Genomic DNA, 17,260 nt, shown 5'->3' with positions numbered 1-17,260 from the left:
CGAGATCTATTGGCTATACCAATGCTTGTTCTCTTTGTTATGGTTAAATTAAGTAAGTCTAACTGGCCGACTCGCCGTGCAGTGATGTCATGAATGATGCCATTTCAGATGTCATCAGTGATACTATTAATGTTATCAGAGAACATCATGGAAGTAGGTGAGGTCATTTGCAGTGCATGGCGTATGAGTATGTTATAGTTACTTCATTTATCTAAAATGGCATGCAGCTTGCACTACTGCGGACAGGTTATTCATCACGTTCGTGACAGGCACTTACTCTGTTTACAAATTTTGTGGATGTCTATTTTATATTTTGTATAGTACAGTTTCAGTTGCAGCCTTTTACCTTGTAGTACTATAATACAGAAGGCATTACTGTATGCCCCACCGCCCCAACTAGGATTTAATTGGTTTTTTCTCTTGGTTACACACACACACAATGATCTGCAGTAATTAAAATAAGCAATTGAGGTTTCATAACAGAGGGTATTTCCTTGGAGAGTGGTTTGCGCCCAGGCTAGATCGCTGCCTGAAGCTCTTGCTGAGCTCGAGCGCTCCTTGGTTCTTTCTATTAAGGACCTCAGACGTAAGAGAACAGCCGAGGAAGAATTTTTCCTCTCCTGATTGGCCAACTCGAGATGTGTTTACCATCTCCCTTCACAGCACTCATGAACTGACCATCATCAGAAGCAAGGCCAGGTAATGAAAATGGCCACCATTGCAAGGTTGTTGTTTTATGTTCGCTTTTCACAGCAATATATCTAATTTGGGGAGGCAAAAACATCTATTCTCCCTTCGCAAATCTTATTATTAACACTTATGTTTGCTTGGCATTCCCAAGATTACAGCAATGCAGTGCAATATAAACACTGAATCAGTTTTTTGGTTTTACAGTCGTGAGAAGTTGGCCTGGCCTATGCTGTCCACTATTCTAGTGGGCACCTTGCACCAGTCCAAAAGACCCTTATTGATGGTAGGTTTAAAGACAACCTTTATAGAAAGCTATCCTAGTGATAGCTGTGGAGAACAGCCTTCAGGCTAAGTCTAGAAGGAATGTAAAGCAGCTTGTTTTACAAGTCTATAATCTTGTGAATGACTAAATGAAAGGAGAACCACACCAGGTATATATATATATAATATGTGTATTTATTCTAAACACATCCCTCTAGTCTCTTTATGAGGCTAGAGGCAAAAGTAGATAAAGTAAACTTATTTAGCACACAGTAAATTAGCACAATATATGATTAGCTATAGGGGCGTCACAAACTATATACTAAGAAAGTGGTTTACAAACCTAGACTGACATAGATACAAGGCCTAGAGACTTTAGAACTGCTGGAGCCACCAGGAACCACCCAAGGTACTGACATAGGGGACCCACAGGGGTCGTATGCAGTGTCTACACACAGCCGCAAATCACCATTAACTTCTAAGGGGAAAGTTGCGGTTGGAAAATTACAGATAAAGGACACTTAGAAGAGGACTTGGAGCAAACCCCTTTAGAACTAGGCAGTTCTAGAGTCAATACCCATGGGAGCACCAGAGTACTCGAGTTACCTCACCCAGGGAAACCGGGTGCATAGGTGTCTTTTGATGTTGGGTTTCGTAGTCGTTTTCAATGGCGATCTCCTGCAAAGTGATGCTGGCGACCAAGTCGAAAGTGTCCGGGTGGATCCAAGGGTGGATCGAAGATCTGAAGAACCTGAAAGCAGAGGGGACAGAGTCTGGGTCACTAGCCAGTGACCAGGAAGGCAAGGAGAAGATGCCAACCAATGTCGGGTGATTTCAGGTGAAGAAGGTGAAGCTTGACTCTTCAGCCACGAGGACCCGGAGGCGTCGAGGACAACCAGGAGCTGGATTGTATCTGTCCCACAAAGGATGTCGACTGCTGTAGTGTTGGTTTCTGGATTGGACCCAACAAGCCTTGGCAACAGCAACCCATGCAGAAAGCAAAGATTGGCTTTGGTGCAAACCCGCAAGGTCTGAGGGACTCACTCTTTGGAGGGGAGCCAGGGCACATCTGAAACAATCAGGAAAGCCCAAGAAACAGAAGGGTTACCTTCGTGGGGACCCATCAGTTGATAGACTAGGGATCACAAAGGAGCCTCAAGCGGAAATGCTAGAACTGGGCCCACGGAACACTCGTGGAGTGTAGACCCACAATCTTCAGTGTAAATTATGCTTGGGGCTTTTACTACAAGTAGCCCAATGCACAACTTCGGGAAAGCTCGGGAAGTTGATGCACTAGCAAATGTGCACAGTGTCCAGGGGTTCCGGTTCCACGTCACTCGTGAGGGCTGTGGGTCTCAGCTTTGCTGGGATCTCGTGTCGGCCTCGGAGAAGTATAGAAGTCTGGGTCCTGTGTTGCAAATCGGTCGGGATCCGGCAGGAGCCTTGGAAATGCAGACCGGCAAGATGCTTCTTTGGTGCCTGTTTGAACAGGGGAGTCACTCCTTGACCCCAAGGGAGATTCTTCCACCTTCTAGTCGAAATAGAATGTCCAAGTTCCAGGTTAATTGTTGCAGAGTTTTGTCCATGGTAATCTGAAGTCCTAAGGACTAGGTTCCTATACTTATCTAAGTTTAGGGGTTGGACTTACTCTAGGGTCCCACCTATGGGAGGACCCAGGGAGGGGGTGTTTACACCCCTTTCCCTTTGTCCAGTTTCACGCCAGAGCAGAGGCTGAGGGCCCCTGCAACCGGTTTGAACTGGGGTATGCACAGGGACATCAAGTGTGCACCCCACACTGTCTGAAAAGCATTCTCTGAATGCACCCACCCAGCCCCAATACACTAAAGCCTGTCTGGGAGGTGGTTACACCTCCCTGTGACAGGAAACCTATTGTCCAGACCTCCCCTGCCGGAGTTTTGTCCAGCAGTAGGAGGTCAGACTTTTGTCTGTGGCTGCAGCATCCATTTTGTGATGCTGGGGCTCTTTTAAACTATTACCGGTTAGGTAAGTGTGTACATGTCTTCTCCCTCTAGAAGGGTGGAATTTTACTCCCGCCGTCAGAACTGGCAGGGGGGGTAGGATTCCAAAGTGTTTGACACCAAACACTTGTTTCCTTGCAGCCATTCCAAAGTTAGCATTAACCGCGAGGTTATAATGCACTTAAGAGTACATGGTCTGGCTGCATCACAGAACAGCTACAGAGAAGTGATTCCGAAAGCTGCAGAGGGGTCCTGCTCATTCATGGGCACCCTCTCACACAAATCCAAGCACTCTGTCTTCAGGATTGTTAAGGCCTGCCATAGGAGTGACTTGTAGGTTTATATGTGTCAGTGATATAGGGTAGATATAAGTAACCTATATCTCAGAAAGTGGTGCATGCACCACCGTCCCCAGGCTGCAGTAGCAGACCTGTGGTGCCATTTTGGAAGGCTTCCACGGGGTGGCATAATACATGCTTCAGCCCCTGGTAGGCCTCTGGGGTACCTATGCCCATAGTACCTAAGGTACCATACACTAGGGACTCACAAGGGTATCCCAGTAACCAATCTGGAGTGTACCTAATGTACATGCAATCAATTTAGAGAGGAAGCAGCTGGGCTGGTCTCCTGGTTAGCAGGGCCCTAGCCAGACTAAAGTCGAAAAACAGTGAAACACCAGGAAAAAGTGGGGGTAACCATAGTAAGCAGATCCTACTCTCCTACAACAGTTATTAGCAATGTGATACAATATAAACACGGAACAGAGATATCCTTTTGGATACCCTGAAACTAGAATGGGCTTCGAGGATCTGGGCTATCTAGAGTATTTATACTGACCATAGTACCATTCGGTCAATAGCCAGGAAGGAATTAAGAAAAGAGGGTATTCTGCTGTTGGACTCCATTAGAATATCAACTCAGATATTAAAACCCACAGTCCTGAACAACCAAATGATTTTAATTTCTTTTAACATCCAACCCTATTTAACCTTTGTACCAGGAGCTCATGACAGGTTCCTATTAACCCGATTCAGGTTTTTTTTCCCCACAGATTAGGAACCCATCCTAAAATGAACGATTGGGCTCAAGACCTCCAGCCATGCCCCTGCTATAACACTTCTGCCCAATCCACGCTTCATGTTGTTCTTTTTTGTAAATGTTATTCCCATGTGAGGAGTATTTATTTAGTACCTGTTTTAAAGTGGTTCGGCCTTCGACAGTGTTGACCAGTTTTTTAGGCACTACAGCACTTGGACAAGGAGCATAGTGTTTTTAGGATAGCAATTTTCTTGAGAAAAGTGCTGAGTCAAAGGAAATTTATGCTCATTTAATGCCATATGAAAAAGGGCTAGGCTAGCTTACCCCGTCCTAATTAATATTCTTATTGAATTACGTGCAACGAAGAAACACATTTTGTCTCTCCTCAATGTGTTTTTAATACTGTTAGCTATGAGGAAAGTGATGAGCAAAGGAAATATATGTCTGCTTAATTGGTTTACATGAACCAGGGCTATGTTAGTTTAATACTGTTTTAACTAATATCTTAAGTGAATTTCTATTGTATGTAATGAAAAATGTTTTCTTTTTAACTTGCTTTTATGATTGTCTGATATAACAATCGGATATAGCCTTCTTTTGATTTTATTTGAACACTGAATCAGTATCCCACGCTGTGCAAGCAGGAGCAAACAAACACCTACAATTATTGGGGTTATGAATAAGGGTGGGCAGAGTTTGTGGAGTGCCACTATGCGGAGTTCCACAGAGTTGAAACGTTTTTCCATTCCACCCTATTTAAAAACATGTGGAATAATCGCTTACATGCTCTGGCATTTTGGGGTTGCTCTCCTCGCCGTGGTCACCTCCTCGCCATCCTCACGTCCTCGCGGGTCACAAACACCTTTGTTGTACGTCTTGCGAGCACTGAGCATGCGCCCACATACGCAGTCTTCCCAAGTCGTACAAAGTAGTAGTTTGCGATCTGCGAGGAGAAGAGACCACGGACAGAAGGAGGGCACTCCGTAGATGCCTGAGCAGGTAAGTGGTTATTTATTTCCTGTTCTGTGCGTGGGTGCAGGGGCTAACTCCGCTACACCATGGAGTCAGAGTTTTTGCCTGAACTCTGATTCCCAACGGGGCGCGGAGTTGGTAAAACTCTGCAAACTCCGCTGGCAGAGCGGAGTTAGCCACCCGGGATAGTTATGAACTCCTTGTCAGGAGCACTAAATGCCATAAGATAATAATAATACACATTTAAAATATGAACAATAACCATGTCTATGTGTGTCAAAGGTTTATAACAGAATGCAAGCGCAACATCAATTGCAGTGAAACCAGGGAGGGGGGGTTGAGGGAAGGAAAATCCATTCAACCTACAGCAGCAACAGGACCTGGCACCACTGTTTCATTACGGGCTCAATTTCACTGCCAGGACTCAACTGCAAAGTCTACCCCTCCTCTGAGTCAACTGCAGCCCCAGCCCTAGGGGACTCCCATTTATCAACCACTTCCCTCCAGAGCAGTTCAATAGTCTATGAAGAACACCCCTTGAGCAATGAGGGCCCTCTAGGTTGCCAGCCATAGATAGTCTTACTCCTATAAGGAGTAAAGTATGTCCTGTGGGTGTTATTAAATTATATGTATTTAAGAAATGTGTTGCAAGAAACAGTCTGTGGATATGCAAGCACCCTCTCCCATTCAGCAACTGTTATGACCGGTCCAAGTCAGCAGTCCAGTGAGCCCAATGTGCACCCAGAGGGCTGCATATGTTGGAGAATCCACTCCTGCATCCCCCACAGGTCCCGTAAGGCATGGGTAAGCGCTTCAGAAGCAAGACATTGTCCCTCTGGCAGGCCTGTCTGCTCCACCAGCACAACAAAGGGAAATAAAAAATTCGTTTGGAAACAGTCTTCTAGGGTCACTAACCCCACCTCCATCTTCTTTGCACTAAATAAAGTCAATGGGGCGCTATGAGGAAGACCTACCAATGGAAGTTCTGTAGCATAAGGGAGCACCATACCAGTATGTAGCAGTCCAAGTCGCCACTAATTCAGGGCAGTAGGCAAAAGGATACCCAGGCGGGGATCCAGAGTGGTGGGAGCAACAGTTTTGCCAGCAGGAGTCCCTGGTTGAGTTTATTGCCCAACTGACCAAGTTCCGCTTAGCACACTCCATCAAACCATTTCCTGATCCACTAAAGCTACAATTCAAAGTCTGGTACTCCCAGGCCTCCCTCAAGAGGGGGGTAGCAGAGGGTAGCTAATGCAACTCTCTGGCACCCATCATCCCAAATCAGTTCACATAGGAGTGTGTTGAGTCTCCGAAACCAGGACACCAGGATTTTAACCGGGAGGTTTACAAAAAAGTAAAAAGCTTTAGGAGCATACTCATTTTGGAGAGCACAACATGCACGATTGTAGTAATTTCAGAGTGTGCCAAACGTCACAATCAGCAATCGAATGTCCCCCCAAATAGTCCCCTCACGCTGATGATTCAGATCGCGGGAGACTGGAATGCCCAAATATTTAAAGGTTTGCAGAGCCCAAAGTATATCAGGTGGACAAGAAACAGGGCAACCCAAACCAGCAACCTCCGGAATACACATGCAACTCTTGGCTTGCTCTAATAACGGATGGGAACCAATCTATAATGGTATGTTGTGTGACTGCTTTGTTGAGGGCCAGGCAAATATATTGGGACAATATGGCCACCAACCTAGGGTTCCAATTCAATCAGAGCCGAGATGCATGCCTGACTCCTCTCTTAATTCGCTCTGTGCTTGACACAGGCTCCTGTTTTAGGGCCTTCTAGGGCAACTGGGGCATCCTCATGATAGAACCTAAATATTCAGCACCCAGCATCGACTCTAGCCTCAGTCTCACACCATATAAATACAGGTGTATAAACTCAGATTAAAATCAACTAGCTTCTTTGAGGAGTCTCTTCTCCCCCCAGTAGACCTTTGGAACTCCATTTAATGGTCCATTATAACAAAGAAATAAAATAAACTAAAGGGATGCGAACGGGTCAAAATAGACCCAAACCCACTCCCCTGTTGCAAGAGTCACCACTAGAGTCGCAAACTGGTCAATTTAATAGTATGAAACATATCCTACAGAGTCTAATGGCCTAGCCACAAACACCAAAATACAGACATCATGCATGTGGATATTTAAAGATTAAGGAAAGGCTTTAAGGACCTAGCCAACAGGCTTGCAGTGGCTAAATCATGCATTAGCAGTCTAGAAGACAAGAGAGTGAAAACAAGGAAACTCAATGATAAGCTATGCTAAAAAAATCACAACTCTCTTTATGGAAGTCATGGATTGGGGAAACTGTAACCGTAGAATAAATCCGAGAATGTTTGGTCTTCCAGGAGCTGTAGAAGATACTGCCAACTCCTGTTCGGAATTTCTTGACTCACGGGTTCCCCGTATGCTGGACTTATCTTTCACAAAAGACTTTGAAATAGAGAGGGCCCATATAATCCCTTCTGGCAATACTTTTCAGACTCGGACCATGATCTTCAAACCTTTCAGATTTCCACATGTGGAAGAAATCCTTAAAAAAATTAAAACCATCAATTCATAAACTAGTAGGGAGCTAAAATCCATATAGCATAAGACTATACCCAGCATACAGTTCTAAATAGAAAATAATGTATTGCTTTCAGACCACCTAGGGTCCTCTCCATTCCACAACTCTTTGTGGGTCCATCTGGCTTTTAAATATTCCTCAATGACAAACCCAAAGTTTTCAGTGACCCTGATCATCTTCAGAAGTGTTTCATGGAAATAAATCCTAGAGGCATGGACTTTGGGACTACATTCCTTAAGTATGCCACTCACCCTAATACATTTGTTTATGTGTTACTCTCCCTCAATGCTTGTTTTATAGGCCACATCAATTTGTATCAAGCTACCTAATTGTCATATCAGTACTGGCTGTGCTACCTGATCTCCTCGACATATGGTAACTGTTCCTGTTTAGCAAGCGCCAAGAAGATGGGGTAGATTCTTATATGCCTTTTCTCACAAGTCATCAGAATGTAATGCTTGGCTAGTTGTAAATGTTAAGATTTAACTTGTCATTGTTCCAAATAGATATTTATTTTGCAATTTGCCATCTAGAATCAAAGGTTTTAATGGTTGTTCATCTGGGCCATCTCAAGCCAGACCCTATGTTCTCAGTTAGGAATGGGTCAACAAGCCTGAGGGCTCCGGGGGGGTGGGATGTGTGGAGTTTTGGTTTACTATGTTTATATTGTTTCTCACCTCTTGTCCTGTTCTCTCCATGTTCTTTCTCTCTCACTCTGGTATGGTCTGACTCGTGACTATATGCCCTTAAATAGGTCTAGTAGATTGTACAAATTGTTGGAGTGAGAAATCGTCTTCTACTGGTACTCCCCTAGGACAAGATTATTTTATGCAAATTCTAGCAATACAGACATTAATAAAGAGTGTGCGGAAATCACCATATAAGAGCTTTATTAGACTGTGTCCATGTGTACTGATAATGCCCAGTCACTAAAAATGCATAGAACACAAAGGGGTTTAATTACCCTGTCAAAAGAAAAAAAACAATAACTAATTATTGCCACAGAGTATTGGACCGAGAGAGACAACACAATTTAAATATCCATGGATCAGTGACTGGTTCAATTCTCCTTTACAACAAAAGAAAAACAGGGTAATTACATTAATATCTAAAAAATCAAATATCACTGCTTCTCTTCACCAGCAGGATAATCTATGTACACGGCTGATAATCTTGTCTAAAAAAGAAGAGTTTGCATTTATATCATTAATGTTTATGCACCAAATAATGATGAGCCTGGCTTCTGATCATCCTTTAATGTATTTTTTTCAAACCTACCACAACATATAGGTGTTATATCCGGAGGGGATTGTAATCTACCTTTGAATGGGACTCTTGACCACCTTTGAAATGTGAAGTCCAGACCCAATAATGCTCACGCTCAGGTTCTCATTTTATATTAATCACATAACCTTATAGACATTTTGGAGGTTTTATTCACAACCCCATAACACCTATTCTATGATGTATTATCTGTTAGTACAGTGTCGCTTTCTACAATAAACTACTTCCCCAAAATAGAGCCGATTGTACTTTCAGACCATGTTGTATTTCACGAGACTTAAATCATGGCTTAACATGTCCAACTACAAAACAATAGAGAATGAATGATATTACTGTAGAGAGTGAGGATAAGAAGCTATCAATACAAAATTACATAATACATCACATGAAGGAAAATAACATAGAAGAAACCTCACCTGAAATGTTTTGGGATGCCTTCAAGGCCACCATCAATCTTATTGGCTGCCAAATATAAGACGGATCATGAATGGGTAAACAAACTTGAATCCCAAATAAAACCTCTTAATTTTAAAACTCAACCATCCTAAGGATTCCTCTGCCCTCCCTGAACTGAAATTCCTTAAATACGAATACAACAACATTTTAAGTATTAAAGTGCAAACGTGGGTCTCTGTTAAAAGAAAAAAGATGAAAAAACAGTCAAGAAAAATAAGGCAGACTGCTACCATGCTAATTATTTGAAATTTTACAATATTAAACTAACAATACCCTTCATAAACAATAAACTTGGCCATAATGTTGAATCTTCATCTGCAATGCATTCAAGGACTCCTATGAATATCAATATGTCTGATAGAAATCAGGACTAAAACGATGTAAGAAGTTCTTTTTCAAATTCTCTCTACTTATATTGAATGAGGACTCAAAATATTAAATAAACCCATATCACAGGAGGAAATACTTCGAGCCATTTGGGGACCACACTGAGAAAAGCCCCTTGCCCAAATGGGTTCACTGGTAATTTCTAGAAAACAATTTCACAAACAAGTATAACCCCTGGATAATGCATTCTCATACTATACGATAACCAGTATGATTCAGCGATCAACCCCTAACATAACAATTGTGGTCATTACGAAAGAGGGTAAAGACCCATTGGATCTAAGGAACTATCATTCTATATTTCTCATGCATTTTGTTTGTAAAACATATGCTAAAGCGCTTGCATACAAACTGGAAACAGTATCCAGCCTTTGATCAGCCCATAGCAGTCTGGTTTTCTCAAGGGAAGTTTGGCTTGTGATAATATTAGAATATTGTGTCATTCTATAGAAAAGGCCAAATTACTTAACTCTCCCACTGCCGCTATAGCTTTAGATGCAGAGAAGGCCTTTAACAAGAGCCAATTTATAAAAACTAAGTCTGGGTGATGACTTTATTAGGATGACTTTTGTTCTTTCTTACAGCCCATTAGCAACAGTAAGAATAAAAAGAGGTCTATCAAAAACATTTGTGCTGAAGCAAGGCACAAGACAAGGCCGCCCCTTTTCACTGCTCTTATTTGTATTAGCCAATAGAACTCATCTTTGAATCAATATATAACAATATTACAGGAATCCCACTTTCCTCTGGGGTACAAAAAGGTGGTAGTTTATGCCGAAGACGTACTGATTTTTACAGAAAAAACGGATTGTTCCATCCCGTATTTTCTGAGACAAATTACGGATTATACTGAATTATCATGTTATTCTCTCAATAAAATAAATCTGAAGTGCTTCCCTTAAACTTCATAAATTGGGGCTATCTGAAACAAGCCTTTGTTGGAATTACAAGCTTATAAAGGGTGACATTGTACACATGCTGTTTGATTGTAAACACATATGCCATTTATGGCACCAGATCCAGATCACAATAGAAAAGATCTTCGGATATCATCTCAACATTGATGCAACCAGAGCTCTCCTAGGTATTGATGCATCACCACGAATAGACACAGTCCCTCCAGCAGACCATTGTTTGATCCACCGGATGCTGGCCATAGGTACCAGATTGATTCTCTCTGAATGGACAAGTTCGCCAAATTTAACATTTCAAATTTAATAGTCATGGTAATGCTAAGTCAGAAGCACTGACAACACTTGCTTTCAGAAATCACATACCCTCTCTTCCTCTAGGAAACAGTTGAATGTTCTTGACACCTTCCTTCAGAAGAAGAAACAACCTCCGAGCTTTCATTCTTGGAATCCTCTGTAATATCTGTCTGACAAGCGCATCTAAACACCTGTGTTACTCCGAAATAAGTGCCAACTATTCAGTTCTTCCTCTTTTTCCTCTCCTTCTCTCTTTTATTCACATTCTTGTAGGCTGAACATATTCTTTCTTTTAATACAATAGATTCGCAGTACAAAACTCCTTTCTCATATTGATGCTGTTTGTTTATTTCAGTCAGAGGTCCCATTCTTAACAATATCACTGAAACTGACCTTATTTAAGTTTCCTGGGCTTCAAACTGAATCATTTATTCTTCACCTCTTTTACAATATGACACATACATTGTTCATTGATCTCTTCATGATCTACATTCGACTATAGTTTCATGATGACATTAATGTGTACTGTACTTCAATAAAATGTTATTTTAAAAAAAGAGTACATGTCCATGGGGAACCCTTCTCCTCACCTGTGAACAAAATCTGTGCAGCGCCCAAACTTACTTTGCTCACAGATGTGTCCCAACAGGCCGACAGTACCCACATGGCCAACACTGTGGAGTAGCCCAGTCCACCCCCGGGTTGGACTCCTGTCCCCTTCCCAGCGGCAAAGCTGTCCACCAGTGGCTACCGGCAGTTGTCAGTGGGGAGACCCAGGCCTTATGCCTCTGAGGGCTCTCTAACCTCTGTGGTGTCTGAGAGTGGGGGGAAGTAGCCCCAGGTGCCTGGCATACTTGGTCCACTCTCCCTCTTGTCACGTCAGGGATGACATCCTGGCACTGACCCACCAGGGTCTATACCCTGTGGCTGGACAGGAGACTGTAGTGGGCTCTCCCACACCCTGTCTTCCTCCCCGGGGCTCTGTACCCTCCCACCTGGAGCAGTACCCCTTCTAGAATTGTCAGGGCACCTGTGGCAGATGTCCTGCCCAATTCACCCACCAGTTCAGGGGTGCTATCCTGCAACTGGTACCTCAGCCCAGGGTCTGTACCCTGAGGCTGAACCAGAGACTTCGGTGGGTTCTCCCACACCCTGTCTTCCTCCCCGGGGCTCTGTACCCTCCCACCTGGAGCAGTACCCCCTTCCAGAATTGTCAGGCCACCTGTGGCAGGTGTTCTGCACAATTCGCCAACCAGTTCAGGGGTGCTATCCTGTAACTGGTACACCTGTACCCTGGGGCTGAACTAGGGACTGGGGTTGGGCTCTCCCACACCCGGTCCTCCTCCTTGGGGTACTGTACCCTCCCACCTAGAGCGGCGCCCCCAGAAGACAAACTGGTAGAGGGACTGTTAGCAGTCACCCCTCCCTCCAGGTCAGGGGAGACACCCTGAACCTGGCCTTCCAACCCAGGGTCTGTACCCTTAGGCTGGACCTGTGCCTGGCAACCCAGGAATTCCCGGGGAGTACGCCAACCCCCCCCCCCCCCCAAGGGAAACACACTCCTCATGAGTTGTGCGAGAGTCTGCCTGGCGCAGGTCATCAGCCTCCTGTCCACCTGACAGAGCATGAAGACCCCCCCCCAGTCCAGAAGTGGCCTCACCAGGGTCAGTCCTGGGGTGCTCTGACCTCAGAGCTGGCAACCCCTGATCCATTGGTCTTTCCAATGGAGACACCATCCCCCCCCACCCTTTTATCTGGACTCATGCACCCTCCCAACTGGAACAGTGCTGCCAGCCAACAGAACTGGTGGGATGCTGGTTACAGCAGTCTCCCCCAGTCCACCAGACACTAGGGGATCCCCCTCAAGAGGTGGCCTTCCAGGACCGCCTAGGCTCCCTACCTGGTGTTCCCTCATGGAACCACCCAGGCTCTGGGACTGGGTATTGGGCACCTTGGGCCTCAGCCCCTTCCCACTCCTTCTCCGCGGAGACAGGACGTGAGTCCCTACACCCTTCCCATGACAACGGGACCTATCTGGGCTACCACAAACCTTTCCCACCACCCTTGGTTGGAAAATACCTGAACCACTGCCTACAGGGTCACCCCCAGACACTTCTCTAGACCTTCTGTAATCCACCAAAAGGTCTGCCTCCAGTGCAAGCTCCCTGGGGTCAGAGAACTCACACTCCACTGGGTGTTGGCATAGCTCTGGAAAATAGGGACTTAAAATATGCTCTCCAACAATTGAATCACACAGCCCCACACAGGTGTTAACCAGACTACCCTTCACCCAACCCTCCAGTGTCTCAGAAAAGTACCCCACATCATTCTCACAAGACTGGAGAAACAGTGTCTGACTGTTGCTGTCTCTCAACCCATACTCTTCTGGGCTGGTCTCTATACTCACTTAACAGGGCTTCTATCATCAGGGAACCCCTCTCCCTGCACCTCTCATCTAGAGTCAGTAGTGTCTCCCTCCCACTACCAGGAATATGATCCCCTGTGCCAATTCCCCAATCCACCTCAGGGACACTGTGCACCAGTAGAGTAACCTCACAATCCTGAACCCCCTGGTGTATGTTAACCCCCTCCTTGAAGCAGGGCCCCAAATCTGTGTTTGCGTGTACCTCACCCTCAGTGCTGGACACTACATTTTTACTGCCGTCATCTGGGCTGGACAAAGCCCTGCCGGCTTTCTAATCCAGCTCTCTCGTTTTAAGCTCATGATCCAAGATCATCTTCTTTTCCTCCATGGCTATTCTTTTGTCTCCCATTTCCCTCTCCATCCAGAGCTTTTCCAACTCAAACTTCCTTGCTTCCCTCCTGTCCTCCAGCTCCTCTGGGGACAAGCCACTGCTGCCTGGCCTGGAGGGTTCCCCCCTCCCAAAAGCACATCCACCCTAGAAATAGGCTCCTCCACCTCTCCACTGAGATCACCAGATTGCCCACTGGCATGTGTGGCTGTTACCCAGGCCCTCAGCGCCTTTTGTAGCTCCTCCTTTCTAGTGAGGCCTCTGATTTGGATTCCCAGGTTCTTCAAATGGTTTTTAATTTGTTTACGTTGTAGGATTCCAACCTATCCTCCTCAAAGGTAATTTTCATTGATGCTCTAGATTCAGGCATGTTGAAGTGGCAAGTTCAAACTGGCAAGATGAAAAATAGGCCGAAAAGAAAAAAAAGAAAAATATGTGGTACGTAATGGTCGGCAATATGGTAGTAGTGCACACCAATCACTGTAAGTCCTATCCTCACCACTGACAACCAATGTTAGAAATGGGGGTATCTAGTTGGCAAGGGCTTGCATCTTTGTCCAAGTAGGGACCCGTCTTCCTAGTCAGGATAAGGGAGTTACACTCCTAAAATAACCCCTGCTCACCCTCTTGGTAGTTTGGCACGAGCAGTCAGACTTATCTTAGAGGCAGTGTGTAAAGCATTTACACATAACCAACAGGAATACAATGTAAGCACTACAAAAGGATACCACACCAGTTTAGAAAAATAGCCAATATTTTTATATACTTAAAACAAGACCAAATACGATAAAAATCCACAATACAGTATTTTAAAATTAGTTAATTCGCAAGATGTCTTTAAATTGCAAAAATACGTTGCAAACACAGTTCGTACGAGTCGGTAGCTTGGTCCTGAGCCTACCACGATGCTGAAAACAACAGAGTCTAGTAGTTCCAGCTGACCGCATCGGTACAGGCCAGCATCAGGGTGAACAGACTCGTTAACAGTACCTTTCTTAGTGCGGCTCACACGGAGGTGCGAGTCGGTCTTGGCATCTGTCGCGGTTGCGATGCAAAGTGGAAGCAGTGCAAGGCGCGGTGTCCTCTTGTTACCGGTACGAGCAGCGGCTTGGTGACGATCGTTCAGCCCGCGTGGGTGAGAACAAGGCTGGCGGTGCAGGGCAAGACGGTGCTCGATGCGGTGCTAGCAGGTTGCGATGCAAGCAACAGAGCCGGTTGGCGGGAATTGGCGCTGGCTGAGCCGGACAACTGTGCATGACGTGGCAGTTACGGGTGTCGAGCCAGCGGCGACCGTGTCGGTGAGACCAGGCCGGCGAAGTGAAGCAAGGCGGTGAGGGTTGCGGTGTCCACAGGTTATAGTGCAAGCAGCAGCTCGGTGGCGGCGGCGCCGGTCGTCATCGTCGGTGAGACCAGGGTTGCGGTGCAAGATGCAGACGATGCGGCCTGCGGTGCCTTCAGGACACAAGGCCAGTGACAGAGTCAGTCACGGTTCCCTCTTCTCTGTGGCAACTGAAACAGCGGTTCCAGGAGGGGTACCCAGAGGTTGGTGAAGTTGTTGCATTCCCTGAGACTTCTTAACAGGAGGCCAGCTCGGTTTCAGGCCCTTGGAGATACTCAGCACAAGTAGAGAACGTTCAGTCCAGTCCTTTCACTGCCCAAGGCAGACGCAGCAGCTGCAGGCCAACCCAACAAAGCAACAACACAGCAAAGGGGCAGTACTCCTCCTGGCAGCTCTTCCAGCTCTTCTTCTTGGAAGGTTCCTTGAATCCAGTGCATTCTTTGAAGTCTTTTCTATCCCTGAGACTGCCAACAGGAGGCAAGCTCTGCTTCAAGCCCTTGGAGAAAACCTTAACAGCAGGATGATGAAAGCACAGTCCAGTCTTTTCCCTATCCAAGGCAGAAGCAACCACTGCAGGCCAACCCCTCAACACACAGCATAGGGGCTGTACTCCTCCTCCAGCTTTCCTGGTCCTTCTTCCTGGCAGGTTCCTTAGTTCAGAATTAATCTAAATTTCTGGGCCCCAATATTTATACCAGCAAATTCTTTGTCCTCTGAAGGCAGAGGGTCCTGTGCCTAGTTCAAACCAGTTCTGGGTGCATTCTGCCAGTGTGCACCTTCTTCCTTTGTCAGTGTTGGCCATGGTCATCAGACGCACCACAGGAGGTGGAGCCAGCATTGTGGAAGGCAGACACAGCCCTATTCAGACCCAGGTGTGATTCCTCCCACCCATCTATGTGCAGATGGGTCCATTCAGCCCAGTGCTGACTCACCCTGTCTCCTGGAGTCTCCCCCAGCCTCTGTCACTCACAAACCAGACAAACAATACACAAGCTAGCAGAGGCAGGCTGGATAGTTAGGTAAGAAAATACCCACTATCAAAAAGTGTTTTTTTTCAACCAACTTCACTAAAAGATGTATTTTATCATTCTGAGTTCAGGCATACTAAACTCGAATTTCTTCCATGTTCCCTGGGTCAGTTAGAATTATAGGATGTTATGATCAAACTGCCCACTCTGGCCTATGGGGAACAGGTAACCTTGCAATAGTGAAGAACGAAGTAGGCTGTAATTCACTATCAGGATATGCCACACACCCCAAGGCATGTCCTACCTTTCACATGCAATGTCCCCTGCCCATGGGGGTAACCTGGGACTACCTTTGGGGCGGCTCAAATGTAGAAAAGGGAAGGTTTAGGGACTTGCAAGTGTGTGCACTTGCCAAGGCGACATGGCAGCCCCAGGCAGCACACAGGCTCTGCAATGGCAGGCCAGAGTTACACTTTATGGGCTGTGTGCGTGGCTAGCACAATCCAAAGCTGCAGCCCACCAACAACATTTGATTTATAGGCCCTGGCACTCACAGTGCACTTTACTAGGGACTGATACATAAATCAAATAGGCCAATCATGGAAACACCAATCCATAACACAATTTACACAGAGACCATATGCACCTTAGCACTGATTAGCAGTGGTAAAGTGACCAGAGTCCTAAAATCAACACACACAGGTCAGGAAAAAATAGGAGGAAAAAGATAAAAGTTTAGGGATAACCCTGCCAAAAGGGCCATTTCCAACACCGGGCAAGTGGGTGCACCTGCAGGTCAAGATGGCAGTTAGCAACTGCATGCAGGCACTGCGGTGGCAGGCCTGAGACATCTCTTTGGTGCTGCTTATGTGGAAGGCACAATCAGTGCTGCAGGCTCACTAGTAGCATTTGACTGACCAGCCCTGGCACACTTAGTGCACTTGACTAGCGACCTACTGGTAAGACAAATATGTAAATCATGGATAACCAATCACTATAACAATTTATACAGGGAGCACTTGCACTTTGACACTGTGGCAAAGTGCCCAAAGCATCTATGCCAGCTAAAACGAAATCCAGCATAGTAACAAAAATATAGGTGGTAGAGGCAAAAGGTAAGGGAAAAACACACCAAGGATGCCAGGTCTAACTTCATGCAATCCCTGCTAGTGCCGATAAGATTGATCAAAGGGCTGTAAGTCCCTGGGGGAATTTGTCTAATAGATAGAGCGTTTGCGCTGGAACACTTTTGATCTATCTAAATGAGTCAGAGTGGGACACCTTAGACTTGGTCAGGGAGTGAGGCCAAACCTGAATGTCCCCTATAATGAATGGGAAA

The 17,260-nt window shown here is 45.6% G+C and overlaps 1 protein-coding gene across 1 annotated transcript in view; it reads right to left on the bottom strand.

Annotated features, from left to right (window-relative positions):
- The window catches only part of LOC144829032 (molybdenum cofactor sulfurase-like), a 1,966,499-nt gene that overhangs the window by 1,099,099 nt on the left and 850,140 nt on the right, over positions 1-17,260 (bottom strand). The window lies entirely within an intron of this gene.

Source organism: Lissotriton helveticus, chromosome 4_1 (assembly GCF_964261635.1).
Source record: "Lissotriton helveticus chromosome 4_1, aLisHel1.1, whole genome shotgun sequence".
Classification (NCBI taxonomy): Eukaryota; Metazoa; Chordata; class Amphibia; order Caudata; family Salamandridae; genus Lissotriton; species Lissotriton helveticus.
The sequence above is the reverse complement of the archived record's forward strand: the minus strand, read 5'-3'. Positions and strand labels throughout refer to the sequence as shown.